Source organism: Schistocerca nitens, chromosome 6 (assembly GCF_023898315.1).
Source record: "Schistocerca nitens isolate TAMUIC-IGC-003100 chromosome 6, iqSchNite1.1, whole genome shotgun sequence".
Lineage (NCBI taxonomy): Eukaryota > Metazoa > Arthropoda > Insecta > Orthoptera > Acrididae > Schistocerca > Schistocerca nitens.
In genome coordinates, this window is record NC_064619.1 from 429,132,421 (window position 1) to 429,160,073 (window position 27,653).

A 27,653-nucleotide genomic window follows, 5' to 3' on the forward strand; every position below is an offset into this window, starting at 1 on the left:
GACTTGGCTCGCAAGAAGGGTAAGGAAACCAATTTTCACTCCGTGAGCATACCGGGTGGAATCATTCCAGATGTGGAAAGGGTCCTCCCGGATGCCACGAAGAGCACAGGGTACAGCCAACTGCAGGTTGTTGCCCACGTCGGTGCCAATGATGTGTGTCACTTTAGATCAGAAGAGATTCTCTCTGGTTTCGAGTGGCTAACAGAAGTGGTAAAGGCTGCAAGTCTTGCTTGCAAGATGAAAGCAGAGCTGACCATTTTCAGCATAGTCGACAGGACCGATTGCGGACCTCTGGTACAGAGCTGAGTGGAGGGTCTTAATCAGAGGCTCAGATGGTTCTAAGACCATGTAGGCTGCAGATTCCTCGACTTGCGCCAAAGTGTGGTTTGGTTTCGGGTTCCGCTGAATAGGTCAGTTGTCGACTATACGCAGGAGCCGGCTACACGGGTAGCAGGGGCTGTGTGGCGTGGACTGGGCGGTTCTTTAGGTTAGAGGGTCTCGGGAAAACACAAGATGGGCTTCAGTCACAAAGGATGTAGGCTGAACATAGGAAGAACGTAGATACACGAACCATTGGTATAACAGTTGTAAATTGTCGTACCAGAGCTCCAAGCGCTAATAGAAATCACTGATTGTCATATCGTAAGGTGTACTGAAAGCTGGCTACAGCCGGATATAAGCTCAGCCGAAATTTTTGCGAAGAACCTAACGGTGTTCTGAAAGGAAAGTGGTTGGCGGAGGAGTGTTTGTTGCTGTCAGAAGTAGTTTAACTTGTCGTGAAATTGAAGTAGATACTCCTGTGACATAGTATGGGCAGAGGTCGTTTTTGACCACCGGGATAAAGTAGTAATTGGATCCTTTTACCTACCTCCAAATTCAGATGATACAGTTGCTGAAAGGTTCAAAAAAAGCTTGAGTTTGATTTCAAACACGTCCCAGAGTAATGAAGACATCAGAAGATGAAAACAAACTGCAAAATGATTTAGAAAAGATACCTGAATGGTGCGGAAAGTGGCAGTTGACCCTAAATAAGGAAAAGTGTGAGGCCAGCCACATGAGTGCTAAAAGGAACTCGTTAAACTTCGTTTACACGATAAATCAGTCAAATCTAAAAGCTGTAAATTGAACTACATACCTAGGTATTACAATTACGAACAACTTAAATTGGAAGAAAATGTTTTGGGGAAGGCTAACATAAGAGTGCGTTTTATTGGTTGAATACTCAGAAAATGTAACAAACCTACTAAGGAGACTGCCTACACTACGCTTGTCCGTCCTCTTTTAGAATACTGCTGGGCGGTGTGGTATCCTTACAAGTTTTTTCGTAGAATCCGAATATGATGTAAAAATGCGGCATTCTCATTCGACAATACAATGTTCACAAGGTCCACGCATGAGGTGAAGGTGGGAAGTGGCCAAATGTAGCACAGACAGATGTTCTCTTTGCTAATATTAACTTTTCACCTAGTACACATTTTCCGTACGATGCGTCTTTTGCGAGATATTTAATTGTCTAAAGGTAAAACAAGGACGTTGCTCCAAGTATTTCTTTGAGAGGTTGCCGGAAGTTAGGAAGAGCTGGCGAGCTGTATCCAACCAGTGAGAAGACTACTACACTGCAAGGCCTGTTTTGATCAGAAGTACGATGCAGTGTCGCTACAGACAGGCGAAAAGCGAGAAATCTGGGTTCGAATCGAGGACGGGCACCATATTTCACTGTCGTCATTCAATTACATAGCTGATGGTTGTCCATATACGGAACTTTGAATACATTACATGTAATCAGAACATGTAACAAACTCTCCCAAGAACGCCAAATGCAGTGACGAGCACAATTATGGCTGTGCAAAACCGGAAATAAGGCATGAGTTGAGAAGTAATTAATGAATATGAAATGAAGGGATGAGGAAAAAACAGCTGATGTATCCATAATTCGTGTGACATACTTTTTTTTCAATGTACCATAAAGCTGCACCGCGACCTAAATCAGCAAAATTTACAGAACGGAAACAAAGCCTATAATATAGTTTCCTACATACAGATCAACCGAAAAATGTAAACAAATTTCGGTTGCCGGCATTTTGAGAGGAATCAGTAATTGGTGCAGTAAGGTGACAGCTATTAAATAGCTTTAATGTCAAATGGAGCATCTTGTTGACCTTGAGACACGCACGCATACAAAAAAACCAGTCTTTTTAATGGCCGCGGCTGCACCATGGTCGGCCGGTGTGGCCGAGCGGTTCTAGGCGCTTCAGTCTGGAACCGCGCGACCGCTACGGTCGCAGTTTCGAATCCTGCCTCGGGCATGGATGTGTGTGATGTCCTTAGGTTAGTTAGGTTTAAGTAGTTCTAAGTTCTAGGGGACTGAAGACCTCAGATGTTAAGTCCCATCGTGCTCAGAGCCATTTGAACCATCTGCTGCACCATGTTGGCAAACTTCTGGGGCAAAATGAAAACGGGCAGTTCTGTGGCCCAGCAGGCGACAGCTAACCACTTGACCACCTGCCAAGTTGGAACCAGAACGACTTTTATAGCCGTGGGCACACTAGCATCGACCGCGACCGCGTGTTGTCTGTAAGTACGCTACGCCATGTTACGATAAAGTTTAACGGCTCGTTTCTTCAGAAAAGTCTACTAATGACGTTCGGAGTCGATCGCTGTGTCGATAGTTTGGTGATCGCGATCATTTCGAAATGCCACGGCACAGCAGCAGCGTCAGCTATGCTTAAGGGTCACCGAAGTCTGCCACCACCTTTTCATTGCCTAAACCTTGTTCTCATGGTTCAGTATTCTCTCTCCTAAGAGTTCTCAAAAACATGTGTAATTATAGGTCACTGTCCCTTCTATACGTAGTTATGTGAATATTTTTATGTCAGTGGAAGCTTCCCTTGGTTAAGGTTCAAATGGTTCAAATGGCTCTGAGCACTATGGGACTTAACATCTATGCTCATCAGTGCCCTAGAACATAGAACTACTTAAACCTAACTAACCTAAGGACAGCACACAACGCCCAGTCATCACGAGGCAGAGAAAATCCCTGACCCCGCCGGGAATCGAACCCGGGAACCCTTGGTTAAGGGGGACACACCCCTGAACGGGCTGCAATTTTAGCATTATCTTCAACTTCATAGTGCAAATGACCTATAAATGAGAGATAGCTTAAAATTCTTACACACAGTTAGGGTTACTAATCAAAACATTTCCCAAAAAATCGTTGAGATGTTTATTACATTTCGGTATAGTCAACATACTTATAATAGTACAAAAAATGGAACATTATTTCACTGCGATACCATTTTCTATGGAACCATTGACTGCAAAGCTTGGAAAAAGAGTTAGAGTACAAACAACATTCACATAAGTGTTTTATGCCTCGAATTTACTTCCCTGATACTGATCTGTGGCAAAGACAAATAATTTATTCTACTACAAAAAAAATACTTGAAAAGGTAACTCAAATATCACCGACATCATCGTCATGCTATAAATTTTTGAGGAATAGTAGGTAAGTGAAGCACAGGAGGACATTTTAAATATCTGTACCAATTTTTGTGAGTTTAGCTTCAATCATTTAGGGGAAAGGTGTACCTGAATGTTGAAAATTCAAGTTTTCAGCAACTCGCAAAAGAAGATTTAAAGATTTATTAACTTTCCACTATGCTCGTTTAGAACATTCCAGCTGCATACTCCAGTTGTCCTACACACATTCTCTTAATTCTTTGCTTTATCCTTGACTCCTTGGTAGCAGCTTCTGTAGCTGTCTCTGCTTCGGTTACCCACCGCTTATCAATAGCAGTTAGAGATGAAGCCATATTCCTTCGCGTCTGGATGCTCAGTTTCTTCAAAACCTAGAAATAGCACCACCATTGAATGTTATTATTGCATCCATTACACCAATCCTCAGCGCTGTCAGCACAACAAATACAGTTTTGGGTATTCTCTCCCATATACAACTGTTGAAGCTTTCAGTTGCATTCTGAGAGAGACCATGTATACAATTCTTAAGTAGAATTTTATTTGCAGATCCCTGTATATAGACCTAATTGCCTCCATTACAGCAAGTGGTAAGGAATACTTGTGGGTATACTGTATGCCTGTAGCATAGCTCAACCAGTACTTATACCACGAATCTCCCCCGCCTCCCCCCCCCCCCCCCTTGCGGGTCCGGGGGTTACAATAGGCCCGAGGTATTCCTGTCGTAAGGGGCGACTAAAAGGAATCTCACATTTCGGCCCTATGAGTTCAGGTCCCATTCTATGGTTCGACTTGCCATTTTTTTCAAAATTCTACAAAAGTGCGGGCCATATGGGGAAGGACGCCTTACATGGTGCACGCGTTATCCGTAGTGCCCTTAGATTCGGTCTCCTGGAGCTCGTGTCATGGCTTTGCATCTCTACATGCGATTCAACTATTTGGGCGAGGACACTTTCCTGGGTACGTCTCCTGTCCTCTTTCGCCCCCATGACAATATTGGATTTTTCTGCACCCAATATCCTGCACGGTAGCCAGTCCGTTCTGTACTCATTTGGTGGTAGCCCCCTGACAACACAGGGATCGCACTGATGATGCCTGAGCTGTAGACTCCCCACGCATGGTAAGGAGTGGATGCCTGTCTTCCTGGGGCATCAGGACTCCTGGCAATGTCCATCATGCCAGGCTGCCTTTGCTGTGGCTGGGTGGCGCCCGTGGAGAGAGCGTCTAGATTAGATTAGATTAGATTAATACTAGTTCCATGGATCATGAATACGATATTTCGTAATGATGTGGAACGAGTCGAATTTTCCAATACATGACATAATTAAGTTAATTTAACAACATACTTAAGTTAATATAACAACTTTATTTTATTGTGTTTTTTTGTTTTTCTTTATTTTTTATTTTCATTTTTTATTTTTTAAATATTTTTTGTTTTTTCTCTTAATTTATATCTAAAAATTCCTCTATGGAGTAGAAGGAGTTGTCATTCAGAAATTCTTTTAATTTCTTCTTAAATACTTGTTGGTTATCTGTCAGACTTTTCATACTATTTGGTAAGTGACCAAAGACTTTAGTGCCAGTATAATTCACCCCTTTCTGTGCCAAAGTTAGATTTAATCTTGAATAGTGAAGATCATCCTTTCTCCTAGTATTGTAGTTATGCACACTGCTATTACTTTTGAATTGGGTTTGGTTGTTAATAACAAATTTCATAACAGAGTATATATACTGAGAAGCTACTGTGAATATCCCTAGATCCTTAAATAAATGTCTGCAGGATGATCTTGGGTGGACTCCAGCTATTATTCTGATTACACGCTTTTGTGCAATAAATACTTTATTCCTCAGTGAAGAATTACCCCAAAATATGATGCCATATGAAAGCAATGAGTGAAAATTGGCGTAGTAAGCTAATTTACTAAGATGTTTATCACCAAAATTTGCAATGACCCTTATTGCATAAGTAGCTGAACTCAAACGTTTCAGCAGATCATCAATGTGTTTCTTCCAATTTAATCTCTCATCAATGGACACACCTAAAAATTTGCAGTATTCTACCTTAGCTATATGCTTCTGATTAAGGTCTATATTTATTAATGACGTCATACCATTCACTGTACGGAACTGTATGTACTGTGTCTTATCAAAATTCAGTGAGAGTCCGTTTACAAGGAACCACTTAGTAATTTTCTGAAAGACAGTATTGACAATTTCATCAGTTAATTCTTGTTTGTCAGGTGTGATTACTGTACTTGTATCGTCAGCAAAGAGAACTAACTTTGCCTCTTCATGAATATAGAATGGCAAGTCATTAATATATAATAAGAACAACAAAGGACCCAAGACTGACCCTTGTGGAACCCCATTCTTGATAGTTCCCCAGTTTGAGGAATGTGCTGATCTTTGCATGTTACGAGGACTACTTATTTCAACTTTCTGCACTCTTCCAGTTAGGTACGAATTAAACCATTTGTGCACTGTCCCACTCATGCCACAATACTTGAGCTTGTCTAGCAGAATTTCATGATTTACACAATCAAAAGCCTTTGAGAGATCACAAAAAATCCCAATGGGTGGTGTTCGGTTATTCAGATCATTCAAAATTTGACTGGTGAAAGCATATATGGCATTTTCTGTTGAAAAACCTTTCTGGAAACCAAACTGACATTTTGTTAGTACTTCATTTTTACAGATATGTGAAGCTACTCTTGAATACATTGCTTTCTCAAAAATTTTGGATAAAGCTGTTAGAAGGGAGATTGGACGGTAATTGTTGACATCAGATCTATCCCCCTTTTTATGCAAATGTATAACAATAGCATATTTCAGTCTATCGGAATGTGAGGCGTAAGGGCAGATGACCAGCAATGAAGCGGACTAAGTCATCTCTTGCTGGTAACCGTATGGCGCTAGCAGTCTCTAAGAAGAGCAAAACCGAATACAATGTCGACAGGTATGACTTTGAATCGTTTCCCTCCCTCGCTACACCATGGGAGGAACGTATTTTAAGGCGACAGAATGGACAGAGCCATATTCGCCTCGGATTTTAGTCTGGCTGCGCAGTCTAGCCGCACGGTCTGGGCGTCTTGTCACGGTCCTGGCGGATCCCTCCGTCGGAGGTTGGAGTCCTCCCTCGGGCATGGGTGTGTGTTGTCTTTAGCGTAATTTAGTTTAAGTTTATTTAGTAGTGCCTAAGCTTGGGGACCGATGACCTCAACAGTTTGGTCCCATAAGACCAGTCTGTAGCAGGACTGATGGGGCCTCCTTTCTACCTACGAAGCCTCAATTTTTTGTTGAACACATTGAGGATTAGTTTGGAGAAGTGACAGCACTGTCCAAGATGCGAAACGGCGGAGTCTTTATTCAGACAGCATCCCCAGCCCAATTCCGAGCGTTGCTCGCCTGTGACAAGCTGAGTGATATTCCTGTTTCCGTCACTCACCATAAAAGCCTCAACATGGTCCAGGGGATCATTTTCCATCGCTATATCCTCTTTCAGTCTTACGACGAGCTCCACGCCAGTTTACAACGGCGGGGTGTTCATTTCATCAGTCGCGTTTACAGGGGACCCAAAGACAACATAGTTGCTACTGGTGCCTTCATCTTAGCCTTTGAGGGTGATTCACTGCCTGAAAATGTCAAGGTGATGGTTTACCGCTGTGACGTTAAGCCATACGTCCCTCCCGTATGTGGTGCTTTAAGTGCTAGAAGCCAGGGCACATGTCTTACCGCTGCACTTCCGGCGCGACATGTCGAGACTGCGGACGTCCACTGTGACCCAGGTACTCCAAGTGCGCCTCCTCCGACTTGCCGTACGGCTGTAATTAAAGGGCAGCTACTCACAGAGGTCCAGTGTTAACATCTGTTTGTTGCAGGATTCTCGAACATATTTTTAGTTCGAATATAATGAATTTCCTTGAGACAGAGAAATTGCTGCCCATGCATCTGCACGGCTTTAGAAAGCATCGCTTCTACGAAACGCAACTCGCCCTTTTTTCACATGATATCTTGCGAACCATGGATGAAGGGTATCAGACAAATGCCATATTCCTTTAGTTCCGGAAAGCGTTTGACTCGGTGCCCCACTGCAGACTCCTAACTAAGGTACGAGCATATGGGATTGGTTCCCAAGTATGTGAGTGGCTCGAAGACTTCTTAAGTGATAGAACCCAGTACGTTGTCCTTGATAGCGAGGGTTCATCGGAGGTGAGGGTATCATCTGGAGTGCCCCAGGAAAGTGTGGTAGGTCCGCTGTTATTTTCTATCTACATAAATGGTCTTTTGGATAGGGTGGATGGCAATGTGCTGCTGATGATGCTGTGGTGTACGGGAAGGTGTCGTCGTTGAGTGACTGTAGGAGGATACAAGATGACTTGGACAGGATTTGTGATTGGTGTAAAGAATGGCAGCTAACTCTAAGTACAGATAAATGTAAATTAATGCAGATGAAGAGGAAAAATGAATCCTATAATGTTTGAATACTCCATTAGTAGTGTAGCGCTTGACACAGTCACGTCGATTAAATATTTGGGCGTAACATTGCAGAGCGATATGAAGTGGGACAAGCATGTAATGGCAGTTGTGGAGAAGGCGCATGGTCGTCTTCGGTACATTCGTAGAATTTTGGGAAGATGCGGTTCTTCTGTAAAGGAGACCGCTTATAAAACACTAATACGACCTATTCTTGAGTACTGCTCGAGCGTTTGAGATTTCTATCAGGTCGGATTGAGGGAGGACATAGAAGCAACTCAGAGGCGGGCTGCTAGATTGGTTACTGGTAGGTTTGATCATCACGCGAGTGTTACGGAAATGCTTCAGGAACTCGGGTGGGAGTCTCTAGAGGAAAGGAGGCGTTCTTTTCGTGAATCGCTACTGAGGAAATTTAGAGAACCTGCATTTGAGGCTGACTGCAGTACAGATTTACTGCCGCCAACTCTCCGCCACGCACCGTATGGTGGATTGCGGAGTATGTATGTAGTTGTAGTAGATGTAGAGTAATTATCGTATGACAATGAAGCTTAGTAGATATGCCAGTGAGTTAATGCGGAATCGATTTACGTTTGAAAAAAATCTGGCGTTGTAAATGGAAGAAACACATACGTTTCCATACGATATAGATTAGGAACAGGATGTGAGCAGGAAACGTCAAATAAGTAAGAAAGGCATAATGTTGTTTTTATTATTAACCGCTGGTTACACAAATTGTTCAACATGAGCACCAGAGACGTCGGCGGGGTGCTGTACAACACCAAAATTGCATCTGGTGGCAGATACTGGATCTATTTTCTTTTTCAGTGTAAATCAGTTTCGCATTAACGCATTAGCATGTCAACCAAATTTCGCAGCCATACGACAACTACAGCATTGCAACTCCCTGAGCCGTTGCTCTATAATTGTAACCATTTGCTACGTTAGTAGGATATCGTCTGTTAGGAAGTCAGTGTGTCAGACCACTCCATCACGTAACAGTACCAAGTTCCAGGTCTCTTCAGTGAACAATGGCGGAAATGTGATTATCTTCAGCAGGGAGAGCGAGGCTGTTAACGTTTATGAGGAAGCAGTCCCCGTGCTGCGAGCCGTAATTACGGAGCCAGCGGCCGACGGCGGCGGCGCTGGCGGCGCCATCAATCTGGCCCCGTCTGGCGGCCCGCTAATGAGGGCGGCCGACCAGCCCACACGCGGCGACTGAATCCACTATGTCGCCATTAATAACGTCGCGGACTGCCCGGAAAAGAAGATTGTGATAGAGAATTGTGAGGGTCATCACCTTTCTGGAGATATCAGGGGAATAAGAAACAAAGTACACTGCTGGCCACCGTAAATGCAACACCAAGAAAGACAAGAGGTAGCACAACTAGATTTATTTTGTAGATAACATGTTGACCAAGTATCAAATGATTACGTTTACAGACGTCTGTGACATGTGGTTCCTGCCAGAATCAGTAGCCAGAGTAGCCGCCATTGTTGGAGATCACCGCTGCCACACGTCTCGGCATTGAGTCAAAGAGACTTTGGATGTGTTCCTGGGGTACAGCAGCCCAAGCAGCTTCCACACGTTGCCAAAGATCATCTGGTGTGGCAGCTGGGGATGTAATCTGGGTCACTCGTTGAGCAACCATGGACCATATGTTTTCTATCAGCGAAAGATCCGGAGAGCGAGCCGGCCAGGGAAGCAATTCAATCTGGTTATTGACGAAGAACCTTTGGACAATGCGTGCCACGTGTGGTCGCGCATTATCCTGTTGAAATATGGCTGTGGCCGAGCCCTGAAGGTAAGGAAGGACAACTGGCTCCAGCACCTCGGATATGTAGCGCCGGCTATTTAAAGTACCGGCAATGCGTACTAGAGGCGTGCGAGAGTAATATCCAATGCCGTCCCATACCATAATACCCGGTGCAAGACCAGTGTGGCGGTGCATAATGCAGCTGTCCAGCATCCTCTCGCCACGGTGTCTCCACACTCGAATCCGACCATCGTGGTGCTGCAGACAGAAGCGTGCCTCGTCAGTAAAGACAACGTCATTCCATTCTGCCGTCCACATCCGTCTGTCATCACACCATTGGCGACGGAGACGTCTGTGGTTCTGCGTCAATGGTAGACGAAGCAATGGACGTCTTGCGGACAGACCACTCGGCTGTAAACGGCGTCGAATGGTACGCGCAGACACTGGATGATGCGTTACAGACGCAATGTGCTGTGCTATGGTTCGGGATGTCACTGAGCGATCCGTCACTGCCATGCGCACAATTTGCCTATCAGCACGTGCAGTGGTGCACCGAGGTGAATGCGATCGACCACGTCGGTCCGTCGTACCCTCCTGCATCCAACGGTCACATATCCGCATTACAGTTGTTTGGTTTCGTCCAACACGACTAGCCATTTCTCTGTATGATAATCCACAATCTCGGTAAGCCACTATCCTTCCTCTGTCGAACTCGGATACTTGATCAAACGATGTTCGCTGATGTCTACGAGGCATAACTGATCGTCTTATGAAACAACCACAAGGTAAACACACGTGCCGAACGTACACTCGTCGAAATCGCCAAGCCTTAAATGGCGCTATGAGGCGGCGCCACAGGCGCGCGTGATGTGTGTCTGCGCTGAAATTCTAATCAGTTACATATCTCATCGCTGCAAACCCATGGTGTAAATTTCACTTGATTCGGATGCTTCCTTCGGGGTGTTGCATTTACGGTGGCCAGCAGTGTAGATGAGCTTCTTCTTTGTATAGAAGATTTACAAACTAAGGGTGGAATAGATGTACTATGCCTGTCTGAACATCACATAGTCACAGGTATGAAAATGGTAAATGTAGGTCAATATAAGCTTTCAGCAGATGTAAGTACAGACGCTATGGAGAGAGGAGAAGTTGCCATATATATTAAAATCAGTCATAGTGTGAAAAATTTGGAAACTAAAAAATGTTGTGTAGAGCAACACATAGAAGCATGTGCATGTGAGCTTAAACTAAATAAAGGCACTTTTATAATTGTAGACATGCACAGGTCCCCATTGGGAACTTTTCAACTATTTTTGAAAATCTTGGATTCTTTGTTGTGCTACCTGTCAGATAAAGGAATGAAAATTATCGTTTGAGGGAATTTCAACGTATATTTCGTGAAAGACTCAGATAGAAAGCTTGACCTAGAAGTATTACTTGGTTCTTTCAATCTGACATGAGTTAGTGATTTTCCTCCTTGTGTGGTACAGGAAAGCAGCACACTGGCAGATAAAGTTTTCGTAGACCAGGATAAATTGAATCAAATACAACTTTTCCTGTTAAGAATGGTCTGTCTGATCACTATGTACAGCTAGTTACAGTATATGATATAGCTCCATTCAGTAATGCAAAACAGACCTCCAAAATAGTGCGTTCCATTAACGATTTAACACTTTAAAATTTTAAGGAAAGCTTGCAACAGTTTGATTGGGATGAGCTGTACATGGAACATGATGCTAATTTAAAATTTAACCTATTTAATGATACCTTTCTGAGAATATTTGAAAACATTTTCCCTAAGAAAGCAGTGAAATATAACTATAAGAAAATATGTAAAAAGCTATGGCTTACGAAAGGGATAAAAATATCTTGTAAACAGAAAAGGGAAATGTATCTTACAGCTAGGAGGAGAAATGATGCCGAAAAATTGAAACATTATGAAAACTAATGCACTGTCTTAAGAAAAGTTATCAAGAAGTCCAGAAGTATGTGGATTATGTCCGAGATTAGCACATCTGATAATAAAATTAAAACAATTTGGAATATTGTGAAAAGGGAAACAGGCCAACCAAGAGCACAGGAAGACTATTTCCATCAAACACAATGAAAAGTTTGTTAACAAGAAGTTAGACGTAGAAAACATTTTCAAATATAATTTTTTAAGTGTTGTAGAGAAATTAGGTTCTAGCAATTCATTAGAAAATGCAAGGCAGTATTTGGAAGAGCCAGTAGCTACGCAATTTGATGAAACTGAAATTCAACCCACCTCTCCTACTGAAATTAGGAAAATAATAAATTCACTCAAAAGTAAAAACTTACGTAAAATTGATAGCATTTCCAACAGAGCACTAAAAGCTTGTTCCCAACAAATAAGTAGGATTCTCAGCCACATATGTAGTAGCTCACTGAAACAGGGAATTTTTCCAGAAAGACTGAAACATGTTATTGTTAAACCATTGCATAAAAAAGGGGATAGATCTGATACTAACAAGGGAACCTCCCCATCGCACCCCCCTCAGATTTAGTTATAAGGTGGCACAGTGGATAGGCCTTGAAAAACTGTACACAGATTAATCGAGAAAACAGGAAGAAATTGTCTGGAACTATGAAAAAAATACGCAAAATATACAAAGTGAGTAGTCCATGTGCAACATATGCAATATAAATGTAAATATTGGCGCAGCAACGCCGTGGTCCCGTGGTTAGCGTGAGCAGCTGCGGAACGAGAGGTCCTTGATTCAAGTCTTCCCTGCAGCGAAAATTTTAATTTTTTATTTTCAGACAATTATCAAAGTTGAGGCACTTACACAAAGTCAACTTCGCTCTCCAAAATTTCAGGACATGTTCAGATTTGCTTGTACATATGCAGGATTTGACGGTCTACACGCGGAAAAAATTGAAAACTTTAAAAACATATGTTTTGACAAAACACAAGGAAAACTGTGCGACTGTGAAACTGTTGCATTCATTTGTTGCAGTTTATGTGACAAACTCTTATGTTATCATCACTTTTTCGGGAGTGATTATCACATCCACAAGAAAACCTAAATCGGGCAAGGTAGAAGAATCTTTTTACCCATTCGCCAAATGTACAAGTTAGGTGGGCCGACAACATTTTCCTGTCATGTGACGCACATGCCGTCACCAGTCTCGTATAGAATATATCAGATGTGTTTTCCTGTGGAGGATCGGTTGACCTATGACCTTGCGATTAAATGTTTTCGGTTCCCATTGGAGAGCCACGTCCTTTCGTCTACTCATCGCACGGTTTTGCGGTGCGGTCGCAAAACACAGACACTAAACTTATACAGTGAACAGAGACGTCAATGGACGAACGGACAGATCATAACTTTGCGAAAATAAAGAATGATATTATTTCACTCGAGGGAAGACTTGAACCAAGGACCTCTCACTCCGCAGCTGCTCACGCTAACCACAGGACCACGGCGCTCCTGAGCTCAGCATATCTTTGATGTTGCCTATCTTGCATATGGACTACTCAGTTTGTATATTTTGCTTATTTTTTTCATAGTTCCACACAACTTCTTCCAGTTTTCTCGATTGATCTGTGTTCAGTTTTTCAAGACCTATCCACTGTGCCAGCTTATAACTAAATCTGAGGGGGGTGCGATGGGAACGTTTCCTTGTAAGAACTACCTCCCAATCTCACTTCCGACAGATGTATCCAAAATTCTTGAAAAAAATAATATATTCAAGAGTACCATCACATATTTGTAAAAAGGAAGTACTACTAACAAAATGTCAATTTGGTTTTCAGAAAGGCTTTTCCACAGAAAATGCTATATATATGCTTTCACTTATCAAATACTAAATGCAATGAATAACAAGGCTTTTCCACAGAAAATGCTATATATATGCTTTCACTGATCAAATACTAGATGCAATGAATAACCGAACATCACCCACTGGGATATTTTGTGATATCTCAAAGGCTTTTGGTTGTGTTCAAAAAATTGTTCAAATGGCTCTGAGCACTATGGGGCTGAACATCTGAGGTCATCAGTCCCCAAGAACTTAGAACTACTTAAACCTAAGTAACCTAAGGACATCTCAGACATCCATGCTACAGGAAGGATTCGAACCTGCAACCATAGCAGCAGCACGGTTCCAGATTGAAGAGGTTCCAGATTGAAGCACCAAGAACAGCTCAGCCACACCGGCTGGCCCTTATGGTTGTGTAAATCATGAAATTCCTCTAGATAAGCTTAAGTATTGTGCTATGAGTGGGACAGTGCACAAATGGTTTAATTGATACTTAACTGGAAGAATGCTGAAGGTTTAAATTAACAATATAGATGGTCCACAAAAACCAGCAGAGTCCTCTAACTGGGGAGGTATCAAGAATGGTGTTCCACGGGGTTCAGTCTTGTGTCCCTTATTGATCTTAATATATATTAACGACTTGCCACTCCATATTCATGAAGGTGCAAGTTAGTTCTTTTTGCTGATGCTAAAGTGTAGTAATCACACCCAAGAAGCAAGTATCAACTGAGGAAATGGCAAATAATGTCTTTCAGAAAATTATTAAGTGGTTCTCTGCAAATGAACTCTCACAAAATTTTTAGAAAGCACAGTTCACACAATTCTGTACAGAAAATTGCATGTCACCACTGATAAATATGGACTATGAACGGAAAACTGTTGCTAAGGTAGAATACTCAAAATTTCTGGGTGTGTACTTCGATGAGAAATTGAGTTGGAAGAAACACGTTGATCACCTGCTGAAATGGTTAGGTTCAGCTACTTATGGTATTAGCGTTATTGCATATTTTGGTGATAAACATATCTGCAAATTAGCCTACTATGCCTATTTTCATTCACTGCTTTCATATGGCATCATATTTTGGGGCAATTCGTCATTAAGAGAGAAAGTATTCATTGCAAAAAAGCGTGTAATCAGAATAATAGCTGGAGCCCACCCAAGATCACCTTGCAGACATTTATTTAAGGAACTCGGGATATTCACAGTACCTTCATCATCATCATCATCGTCAGTGTTCTGCCAAAAGGCCGGTTTTCACATGGTAGTTCTCCAGGCTGTCTGGTCTTCTGCCATCCTCTTCAGGTCTACCTTAAATATATTCTCTTATGAAATTTGTCATTAATAACCCATCCAAATTCAAAAATAACATCGTAGTGCATAGCCACAACACTAGAAGAAAGGATGATATTCACTATTCTGGATTAAAACTCACTTTGGCACAGAATGGGGTCATTTATGCTGCCACAAAAACCTTTGGTCATTTGCTAAATAGTATTAAAAGTCTGACAGACAGCCAACCAACATTTAAAAGTAAATTAAAATAATGTATGACTGACAACTCTTTCTACTAAGTAGATGAATTCTTAGATATGAAGTAGTTACTGTAAAAAATTAATTAATTAATAATTTTGTGTAAAGAAAACGTATATTAAAGTGACACGTTCTACATCATTACGAAATGTCTTATTCATGAGCTGTGGAACAAGGATTAATGTATGTATGTATGTTTGTATGTATGGAGACAACCTCCTCTACACTGTTGCCACAATTACAATGGTTTAAGAAGCCTTTTTACCAAAGAAAACAAAATTTCGCAGTTGCAAGTTGTTCACTTAAATTTGCCATCACAAGAAACGAAACATTAAAAAGACAGCTTTAGCAAATACAATCACTGAAAAGGAACAGAACAAGCCAGGTAAACAACACAGGTGGTGAACTGCCAGTGAGTTGCGCTATACAATCTAGTGGCAAAATGTGTACTACAAAAGCTCCGCCCACAGCAATATTATTCCATGCAATGAATTTTTTACACTTAATGGCTACATAAAAAGGAAATTAATGTTATATGGGATGAAGGGTGGGGGACCCGAAGTACATATTCAGCCGCATAATTGGGAAAATTTGCCCTATTCGCGTGACCTCAGGCGCTGCAGCACATTTCCATCGCGAAGTATGAGAACTATGTACTACTGCGTTTCTTTAACTGTAGATGAGTGTAACGGTGTGTGTACGGGTAGTATAGTGCCGTGTTCGAAATGGAGATGATGAAAGAAGGGAGAAGGTGGAACCCGGTGCCGGCACGTAGACTAATCCTCTCAGAGAGCAACAATAGCACTAAAATAGCTCAAAACAAAATATTAAAAGACTTAATTTCCCCCTTGTTGAAAGAAACATAGCTTGTTGAGGGTTTCAGAGAGAGCATTCGGTAATGTCTGTCTAAATCAAGGGAACAGAAGACAATAGATGACGAAATGGTGTCTTTAAGAGATGAAATAGAGAAGGCTGCGGAGTATCGAATAGGTAAAGGACAAGTAGAAATCCTTGAATAACATAGGAAACATTGAATTTAATTGATGACAGAAAAAAATTCAAAAATTCAAATTCAGCAGATAAAGTAGGCGAAAGGGAATACCAACGTCTAAAAAATAAGATCGACGGGAAGAGCAATGTGGCTAGCATACCTCACTACAGGAAGATAGATACTGCCTACAGGAAAATTAAAGAGGCCATTGGAAAAAAGAGAAGCAGGTGTATGACCATCAAGAGCTCAGATGGGAAACCAGTCCTAAGCAGAGAATGTAAGGCTGAATGCTGGGAAGAGTATATAGAGGGTCAATCCAAGGGAGATGAACCTGAAGGCGATATTACAGAAATAGAAGAGGATGTAGATGGTGAGGAGATGGAAGACATGATACTGAGAGGAGAACCTGACACTACACTAAAAGGCACAAGTCGAAAGTAAGTCCCGGGACATAATACCCTCAAACTTCAAGAACAAGGTAATAATTTCAATTTCAAACAAATATATTGCTGAAAAGTATGAATATTACCAAAAAAATGGTTAAAGTCGTAGAGAGCGACCACGAGGAAGATCAGTTTGAACTCCGGAGGAAAGTGGGTACATGCGAGGCACTACTGATCTTATGAGTTATCTTAGAGGACAGGTTTAGAAATGGCAAACTTACGGTTATACCATCTGTAGACTTAGGGAAAACTTTTGTCAATGTTGAGTAGAATTCCCTTTTTCAAATTCTGAAGGTAGCTTCTGAAGGAACTAAATGCTGTCTGTAACTTGAACAGAACCGAGACGACACTTATAACAGACAAGGAGCATGAAAAAGAAACAATGATTGATAAAGGAGTAGGACATGGTTGTAGCCTATCCCCGACGTTACTCAACAAGCACATTGAGCAATCAGTAAAGGAAACAAAAGAAAAATTGGGGGAAACGAAACAGTTACAGTATTTGATGAGCTTTTCTGCTTGGACAATAACATAATTGACAATGGCCGAGATAAAGAGGAAATATAATATCGATTGGCCAAGGCAAAAATGCGTTTATGAAGAGGAGATGTTTTTTAACATCGTATATAGATTTAAGTGTTAGGAAGCCTTTTCTGAAAATACTTCATGGAGTGTAGCAATGTATGAAAGTGAAACATGAAAGATAAACAGTTTAGAGAAGAAGACAATAGAAGCTTTTGAAATGTTGTGTTACAGAAGAATGCTGAAGATTACATGGGTAGGTCACGTAATTAATGAGGAAGTACTGTAGAGAATCGGGAAGAAAAGGAATTTGTGGTACAGCCAGACTACAAGAAGGAATCAGTTGATAGCACACATTCTGAGACAACAAGTGTTCGCCAATTTAGTTTTGGAGTGAAGTGTGGGAGGTAAAAATCGTAGAGGGAGATCAAGATATCAATAGATTTAGAGGGATGTAGCTTTCAGTAGGGAGATGAAGAGGCCTGTTCTAGATAGTTGCATGAAACCAGTCTTGGGACTGAAGACCACAACAACAACAAAAACAAATAATCACATCTTCGGTATTTAGTGCAGACAACGTATTATGTAACTGAATCATTTTTACCTACACGTTGTAATGAGCCTATTACTCGCTTAATAACTGTCCCACATATTTTACTTACTCCTCTCTTTCCCTCTCCCCCCGCCCTCTCCACGTCTTTCTCTCACATTTTACGTAATTCATTGGGCCATAACTTAATAAAATACCATACGTTGGGTTTTCGTACTGTCATATGCTCACTAAATCCCTTGTTTCTAGGTTACAGTTTTAATATTTTAATCGTGTTAAGCCATTTCAGTGTTGTTATTTTCACTCACTCCGCGCAATCAAGTACTGCCTTCCCTCATTCGTTAACCTAAGAGACATCGGCGCGACGTCAGCTCACTATTTACATTTGTAGATTACTGTCTGATGAAAATCAACATGATTTTGTGTGGTTCTACTGTTACGGAGGTGAATTTGGTCCTTTGTTGGTGCCTTATGGCTACAACTTTATCTCACCAGCATAACATTATGTAACAAGTAAGTGCAAATACTTGTCGTATGGTACTAAGTTATTTTTCACGTTTTCTGTGTACCTATATTTTAGCAAGTATATAACGTTAACTATCGTAGGTGTAGCCATTGATCCTTCAGAAGATGCTTTTCAAAGACATCGAATCCTAGGTCAACGATTTTGATAAACCTTTCGCCCTGCAACTGATTGGCTGTATTACACTTAATGCATACTAAGTTTCCACTCCACAGTTGCTGCATCTTGCCACGTTCGAGATTTTAAACTTTTTAGGTCACCTATACAGTTTAGTTCTTGTGGCATGACATGTCATCAAAGTGACCATCTTATTTATGTATAAAAAGGACTGTTTTAGAATCTTGTCCTCCTCCCCCCACCTCCCCCTTCCCAGCGATATAAAATTTATGCCGACGCCGACAATAGCGTGAAAACTCGTACGCTCTGCTCCTCCACGAGACTCAGAAAAAAGCAAATTCCGGCACCCATTTTCTTTTACTTGCGGATGGCGTTCGACCCAGATTACACCGTCTTACCCAAGTATCTTCCTCAGCTCTTTCTGTCGCAGGCGACGAAGATAAATGGAGCTTTCCTCATGCTTTGCGGGCCTGTAAATATTAATAAACCGTAAGGAATTGAAATGAAGACCACTCATGCTCGTTTGTATACTAAGTACATTATTAAATCACAGCGAATTTCTATTTCATGTTCTTCAAGCAGGTGAAGCACACTTTCTTTCTTCTCTACGTGCATTTTCTCTAAATCCTCTTTTCTGCTTTTTTCGGGTCATCAGTCTCATGATCATATTTGGCTATCACCTTTTCACTTTGAATGCTCAGTCTAAAAGTGTTTGCATGCTCTTTATAATCTATGAAAATATTCGCTAGTATGTCCTACATATTTCGCATCACACGACGACATGGTATTTTATAAACATCTACCTGTTCAGATTTGCTTATCCTATTTACAACTTCAGACATTGTACGATATCTGATTAAGAGTTTTTTCCTTTTTTTTATTTTGCTGTGGGTGCGGACCAGGCAGTTTATGGACTAAAAATGTTTGCCATTTTCTCTGAAAAAAGAGATCTTTTTATCCTTAGCCATTTCTTCTATTTGATTCTTATTGTCCCTGTGGATAAGACGATATACCATCTTAGATCAAATGGTTCAAATGGTTCAAATGGTTCAAATGGCTCTGAGCACTATGGGACTTAACTTCTGTGGTCATCAGTCCCCTAGAACTTAGAACTACTTAAACCTAACTAACCTAAGGACATCACAAACATCCATGCCCGAGGCAGGATTCGAACCTGCGACCGTAGCGGTCGCGCGGTTCCGGAATGAGCTCCTAGAACCGCTAGACCACCGCGGCCGGCTCATCTTAGATCATCCCCGTTATTTATTACTGACTATTTAATAATATTTACTTCATTTAACCTATATGATGCCTTCACTGGTACATCAGTCCTTTGCTTACGAAGCTTCATGAAAACGCCTTTTTATAAATCTGTGGGCGGCAAGACTGGTTAAGAATCACAACAGTTGTAGCTGCTGGCATTTTAAACATCTTAAAGGCATGCGATTTCATCTTGCCTCGTTATCTCCAATTTCAAAAACGAATGCTATTACTTTCTAATTATGCAGTGAAGTTTATTTTATAGTTAACCCATTACTTTACTAACTAGTCCATGAATGTCATCCTCAGGTCCATCTATGAGCAGTATGTTATCAACATAGAATTTATAATATACTACCATTTTCATTAAAAGATCATCAGGTTGCTAACAAACACATTTGCCATTATGCCCAAAATGCTTGATGCCATAGCCAGCCGATTTTTTGTATGTAAAATCTGTTACTACGTGAGAAGTAGTTAAAATCAGTGACAAGTCGCAGCAGCTCTATAAACCCAGTCGTTTCCTGTCTCGACACTTTGTGCTGTGGATGAGTAAGTTATTTTTAATGGTTCAAATGGCTCTGAGCACTATGGGACTTAATATCTGTGGTCATCAGTCCCCTAGAACTTTGAACTACTTAAACCTAACTAACCTAAGGACATCACACACATCCATGCCCGAGGCAGCATTCGAACCTGCGACCGCAGCGGTCGCGCGGTTCCAGACTGTAGCGCCTAGAACCGATCGGCCACTCCGGCCGGCAACTATCAAGATTGGCCATAACATTCAGACAGAAAAACGTGGCAGTGGAGTTTAATTTACAGTAGGTATAGACAGTGAACGTTAATGCATTACAATTCAGTAGCATACCAAAGTCTCAAAAGCGATCATGTGAGATGGGAAGTTAAGGGCAACAAAGGTAAGTGGCTTTGTGGAGTTAACTAACATGGTGATTTTATCGTATTGTGCTCTCCTCATCATGTGGAGAAGCAAGTCCGTTGGCCTGTCAACGACAAGATAGCCAAACATAATCGTTTGTTTTGTTCATTATATTAAAATTAACACGAATAACAATAGTTATCCAAGGTTTTTTGGCTACACTTATTTGCGATGGCATTTCGTATGTTGCTACATTTCACTTTTGCTAATGTTGTATACACTGCTGCAAGAAACTGTACAACAGTTTAGAAGTTTCGAGTTCACTCAAGATTTATTGTTACAACAGCCCATACGGACTATATGAAATGATTACATTTACAGATAAATGTCACAAGCGGATCTGAAGTATCAGATATCGACCCATGCTGATATCCCCACGTTAGTACATGGTGTAGTCTCCATGGGTGGTAATGCAGGCGCTGTCTCTGGTATCCAGTCGATCGTACAGATGGCGAATACTGCCCTGGGATACGTTTGCCACGCCTGCTAGATATGTTCTGCAGGAGCTGTTGGCTGATGAATCACACAAGTCATTTCTCATCCCATTACATCCCACATGCGCTCGACTGGCGTCAACTCTCGAAATCCTGCTGTCCATGGAAGTTGCTGTACGTCTTGCAGAGTACGTTGAGTTTCGCTGGCATTGTGTGGGAGAGCAGTATCCTGTTGCAACGACACAACACTTTCCTGTTGCAAGAACTCTTTAAGAAGAGGTCTAGCAACATTCCTAAATTACCGAGTGTTGATTAGCGTCCCCTCCAGAAACACCAGAGCTCAACGAGGAAATGCTTCAAAGCAGGAAACATGTGAACCGGAACGCTAACTTAAGTTTAAAAGAAAAGTGTCCCCATTATGTTAATTATCTGAAGAATCTCTCAGTACCTCCCCCCCCCCCTCTCGCTTCCACACTCGAGATACTGCTACTATTCGCAATTCCACAAAAATAGTCAGGTTTTATACACGCAAACAGCACATGAATTTACCTGGGGCTGAATGAAACTTGGCATTTTGTGGTTCACTTTAAGATCCGCAATCTTCTCCGTTTTCCCCACCTTTTAGAGAATCAAGTGTTTTGTTTCCCTGGTGTTTGTTCGACCTTTATTTTGTGAACTTTTTTGCTTCTTGCTTCCTCACGTACTGATTACAGCGTCAGAAACTCTTCTCGTCAGGTACTGGCACTTGTGTACAGTTTCTCTCCCCGCCTGTACACTGCCAACGTCTGTGCAATGACATGTTGCTGCATGAGAGTGTATGTAGGCGAAACGGGAAAGGCTACTAAAGAACGTACTAAGGAACACGAACGCCACACACGGTTAAAACAAAGTATGAAAACGGTGGTAGCGGAACATAAAGAGAGCTGTGGCGTTGACATAGATTTCAATAACGTCCATGTGCTGGCTAAGAAAACCAACATTTTTACAAGAAAATTCGGAGAAGAGATTGAAGTTTCTAACAATGCATTTAGTTTCAGTAGAGAGGACGTCTAAATGCTTCCAGCATCGTGCTACCCGCTATCAGGGAAGTGATGCACGGCAGCGGCGTACGAGCAATACGAACAACGCCCTGGAAGCGACCTCTGCGGACAATAATATTTTGAATAAATATTCCCTCTCTTTTGATCTGTCCGTTTCGCTTCTAGCCAATGACGTAGGCCCACCGATAGCAACAGCAGGAATTTTAACCAGTAACTGTTCTCCAGCACAATGGTGAAAAATCCTTTTCCCAGCAATGACGATGGTCCACCAGTGGTAGCCACAAGAGATTTAGCCAACAACCCCTTTCTTCGGCATCAATCCCCGAATACTACACTTACTATGGAATGACGACGGACCACCAACGTTAGCCACAAAATGTTATCCAGTAATCCCACATCTTCAGCACAAGAGTGGGAAAAATCCCATTTATAAGAGAACTTGACGCAGTTCTCTGACAGTGTTCAATCAGCAGTGGACACAAAATGATCTCGAAGAAACCCCAGCAGAGGAGCCGAAACGTCGATCGCTTGGAAAAAACATGGCGCGGTGATAACGCACATGAAAGCTCGCAGACTCACATAAATTATGACAAACATCCACCACCTTCAGTCTGGTAGCTCTGTGGGTACAGGACGCGGTACAGAAGACATACAGACGGAGCTGAGACGAGTAGGAATCGTTAGAGCGACGATATTCCATTGACATAAGCTACTCTGACAGAGGTCAGATCCTTATGGTAGGACGACGCCTTTGAATGATCATATTAGAGACGCCGAAAGTAGTTGGTTGTCCTAAGGGTTCTGTCGTGAACACAAAGCTGGAATCTCGAGTAGCAGACAAAACGTGAAACGTCTACATATCATCATTGAACGTGGAAGTGGAAGGTTTATCCGGTCAGAGAAGTAGGATGGACGGAGATTTGTGGCAGACCCCGTTAGAGAGTGATATGTACACTCCTGCAAATTGAAATAAGAACACCGTGAATTCATTGTCCCAGGAAGGGGAAACTTTATTGACACATTCCTGGGGTCAGATACATCACATGATCACACTGACAGAACCACAGCCACATAGACACAGGCAACAGAGCATGCACAATGTCGGCACTAGTACAGTGTATATCCACCTTTCGCAGCAATGCAGGCTGCTATTCTCCCATGGAGACGATCGTAGAGATGCTGGATGGAGTCCTGTGGAACGGCTTGCCATGCCATTTCCACCTGGCGCCTCAGTTGGACCAGCGTTCGTGCTGGACGTGCAGACCGCGTGAGACGACGCTTCATCCAGTCCCAAACATGCTCAATGGGGCACAGATCCGGAGATCTTGCTGGCCAGGGTAGTTGACTTACACCTTCTAGAGCACGTTGGGTGGCACGGGATACATGCGGACGTGCATTGTCCTGTTGGAACAGCAAGTTCCCTTGCCGGTCTAGGAATGGTAGAACGATGGGTTCGATGACGGTTTGGATGTACCGTGCACTATTCAGTGTCCCCTCGACGATCACCAGTGGTGTACGGCCAGTGTAGGAGATCGCTCCCCACACCATGATGCCGGGTGTTGGCCCTGTGTGCCTCGGTCGTATGCAGTCCTGATTGTGGCACTCACCTGCACGGCGCCAAACACGCATACGACCATCATTGGCACCAAGGCAGAAGCGACTCTCATCGCTGAAGACGACACGTCTCCATTCGTCCCTCCATTCACGCCTGTCGCGGGCTGCACGATGTTGGGGCGTGAGCGGAAGACGGCCTAACGGTGTGCGGGACCGTAGCCCAGCTTCATGGAGACGGTTGCGAATGGTCCTCGCCGATACCCCAGGAGCAACAGTGTCCATAATTTGCTGGGAAGTGGCGGTGCGGTCCCCAACGGCACTGCGTAGGATCCTACGGTCTTGGCGTGCATCCGTGCGTCGCTGCGGTCCGGTCCCAGGTCGACGGGCACGTGCACCTTCCGCCGACCACTGGCGACAACATCGATGTACTGTGGAGACCACACGCGCCACGTGTTGAGCAATTCGGCGGTACGTCCACCCGGCATCCCGCATGCCCACTATACGCCCTCGCTCAAAGTCCGTCAACTGCACATACGGTTCACGTCCACGCTGTCGCGGCATGCTACCAGTGTTAAAGACTGCGATGGAGCACCGTATGCCACGGCAAACTGGCTGACACTGACGGCGGCGGTGCACAAATGCTGCGCAGCTAGCGCCATTCGACGGCCAACTCCGCGGTTCCTGGTGTGTCCGCTGTGCCGTGCGTGTGATCATTGCTTGTACAGCCCTCTCGCAGTGTCCGGAGCAAGTAGGGTGGGTCTGACACACCGGTGTCATTGTGTACTTTTTTCCATTTCCAGGAGTGTATTTTCATCGCTGAAGACCACAGAGCGCCATCCCACCTTCTAAGTGATTCTCTGATGGCATCAGTCGATCCGCGCACGTCGATGCAGTCGCAGTCTGCATGTTGATGCAATGGCGTGAGTGGAAGACTGGCTAGATGTCCGAGTGCGCATAGTCTGAATGCTAAGAAGTGGTTAGCTACAGTTCGTGTTGACACGTGTAGGTTTACAAGCCGTCTTATCAGTGCTATGGTAGTTGTATGATCTGCCACTGCAGCACGTACATATAACAATTCTTGCTGGCATTTGTGCAGCATTGATGTACAGAACCTCGTCTATGGCTGCGAGAATGTTCGCGGGAAATCTGATACCAGCGTTGTTACACATCTGACACAGCACGTGCTGTTTGTGTGGTAATTCTCCAAAAGCACCATTCCGTCACTCAGTTCAAAATGGTTCAAATGGCTCTGAGCACTATGGGACTTAACTTCTGAGGTCATCAGTCCCCTAGAACTTTTTTTTTTTTTTTGGTCATCAGTCTACTGACTGGTTTGATGCGGGCCGCCACGAATTCCTTTCCTGTGCTAACAACTTCATCTCAAGGTAGCAGTTGCAACCTACGTCCTCAATTATTTGCTTGACGTATTCCAATCTCAGTCTTCCTCCACAGTTTTTGCCCTCTACAGCTCCCTCTAGTACCATGGAAGTCATTCCCTCATGTGTTAGCAGATGTCCTAACATCCTGTCCCTTTTCCTTATCAGTGTTTTCCACATATACCTTTCCACTCCGATTCTGCGTAGAACCTCCTCATTCCTTACCTTATCAGTCCACCGAATTTTCAACATTCGTCTATAGCACCACATCTCAAATGCTTCGATTCTCTTCTGTTCCGGTTTTCCCACAGTCCATGTTTCACTACCATACAATGCTGTACTACAGACGTACATCCTCAGAAATTTCTTCCTCAAATTAAGGCCGGTATTTGATATTAGTAGACTTCTCTTGGCCAGAAATGCCTTTTTTGCCATAGCGAGTCTGCTTTTGATGTCCTCCTTGCTCCGTCCGTCATTGGTTATTTTACTGCCTAGGTAGCAGAAATCCTTAACTTAATTGACTTCGTGACCATCAATCCTGATGTTAAGTTTCTCGCTGTTCTCATTTCTACTACTTCTCATTACCTTCGTATTTCTCCGATTTACTCTCAAACCATACTGTGTACTCATTAGACTGTTCATTCCGTTCAGCAGATCATTTAATTCTTCTTCACTTTCACTCAGGATAGCAATGTCATCAGCGAATCGTATCATTGATATCCTTACACCTTGTATTTTAATTCCACTCCTGATCCTTTCTATTATTTCCATCATTGCATCCTCGATGTACAGATTGAAGAGTAGGGGCGAAAGGCTACAGCCTTGTCTTACACCCTTCTTAAGAGGAGCACTTCGTTCTTGATCGTCCACTCTTATTATTTCCTCTTGGTTGTTGTACATATTGTATATGACCCGTCTCTCCCTATAGCTTACCCCTACTTTTTTCAGAATCTCGAACAGCTTGCACCATTTTATATTGTCGAACGCTTTTTCCAGGTCTACAAATCCTATGAAGGTGTTTTGATTTTTCTTTAGCCTTGCTTCCATTATTAGCCGTAACGTCAGAATTGCCTCTCTCGTCCCTTTACTTTTCCTAAAGCCAAACTGATCGTCACCTAGCGCATTCTCAATTTTCTTTTCCATTCTTCTGTATATTATTCTTGTAAGCAGCTTAGATGCATGAGCTGTTAAGCTGATTGTGCGATAATTCTCGCCTTTGTCAGCTCTTGCCGTCTTCGGAATTGTGTGGATGATGCTTTTCCGAAAGTCAGATGGTATAACGCCAGACTCATATATTCTACACACCAACGTGAATAGTCGTTTTGTTGCCACTTCCCCCAATGATTTTAGAAATTCTGATGGAATGATATCCATCCCTTCTGCCTTATTTGATCGTAAGTCCTCCAAAGCTCTTTTAAATTCCGATTCTAATACTGGATCCCCTATTTCTTCTAAATCGACTCCTGTTTCTTCTTCTATCAAATCAGACAAATCTTCACGCTCATAGAGGCTTTCAATGTATTCTTTCCACCTACCTGCTCTCTCCTCTGCATTTAACAGTGGAATTCCCTTTGCACTCTTAATGTTCTCTGCACTTCCTATTTATTTCATTCCTCAGCAACTTGTACTTCTGTATTCCTGATTTTCCCGGAACATGTTTGTACTTCCTCCTTTCATCAATCAACTGAAGTATTTCTTCTGTTACCCATGGTTTCTTCGCAGCTACCTTCTTTGTACCTACGTTTTCCTTCCCAACTTCTGTGATGGCCCTCTTTAGAGATGTCCATTCCTCTTCAACTGTACTGCCTACGGCGCTATTCCTTATTGCTGTATCTATAGCGTTAGAGAACTTCAAACGTATCTCGTCATTCCTTAGTACTTCCGTATCACACTTCTTTGCGTATTGATTCTTCTTGACTAATGTCTTGAACTTCAGCCTACTCTTCATCACTACTATATTGTGATCTGAATCTATATCTGCTCCTGGGTACGCCTTACAATCCAGTATCTGATTTCGGAATCTCTGTCTGACCATGATGTAATCTAATTGAAATCTTCCCGTATCTCCCGGCCTTTTCCAAGTATACCTCCTCCTCTTGTGATTCTTGAACAGGGTATTCGCTATTACTAGCTGAAACTTGTTACAGAACTCAATTAGTCTTTCACCTCTTTCATTCCTTGTCCCAAGCCCATATTATCCTGTAACCTTTTCTTCTACTCCTTCCCCTACAACTGCATTCCAGTCGCCCATGACTATTAGATTTTCGTCCCCCTGTACATACTGCATTACCCTTTCAATATCCTCATACACTTTCTCTATCTGTTCATCTTCAGCTTGCGACGTCGGCATGTATACCTGAGTTATCGTTGTCGGTGTTGGTCTGAACTTAAACCTAACTAACCTAAGGACATCACACACATCCATGCCCGAGGCAGGATCCGAACCTGCGTTCGTAGCGGTCACGCGGTTCCAGACTGTAGCGCCTAGAACCGCTCGTCCATCCCGGCCGGCCGTCACTCAGTAGCCCACAACTCGATTCCTTTCAAACTCTCTCTGTTTGTTGTAGGAAGTACGAGTGCTTCTCTGTCGTGTGGTTGGCTGCCTGCTTCACAGGTTTCCACCACACTGAGCCCTTCTGGCTGTGAGTATTCACAATAAAAGGAGAGACAGAGATGGTGCTCTGGTAGCTATGCCACTACATGGTTGTTGTACGACTTTGAAACCATTACCAGTATATCTACTATGCCACAGATGACATACTCGTATGCACTCATCGGGTCAAGGTCGATGTCGTCTTTTCAGGAGTACTAATTTTTTTCCAGCATAGTGCTTTGCTTAATTCCATACCATCTACAAAACAGCACAAAGCATTCACATATCAGTTTCT

General features: G+C 42.7%; 1 protein-coding gene across 1 annotated transcript in view; it reads left to right on the plus strand.

Moving 5' to 3' along the window:
• The window catches only part of LOC126263389 (uncharacterized), a 285,649-nt gene that overhangs the window by 53,271 nt on the left and 204,725 nt on the right, over positions 1-27,653 (plus strand). The gene's annotated exons all lie outside the window — the stretch shown is intronic.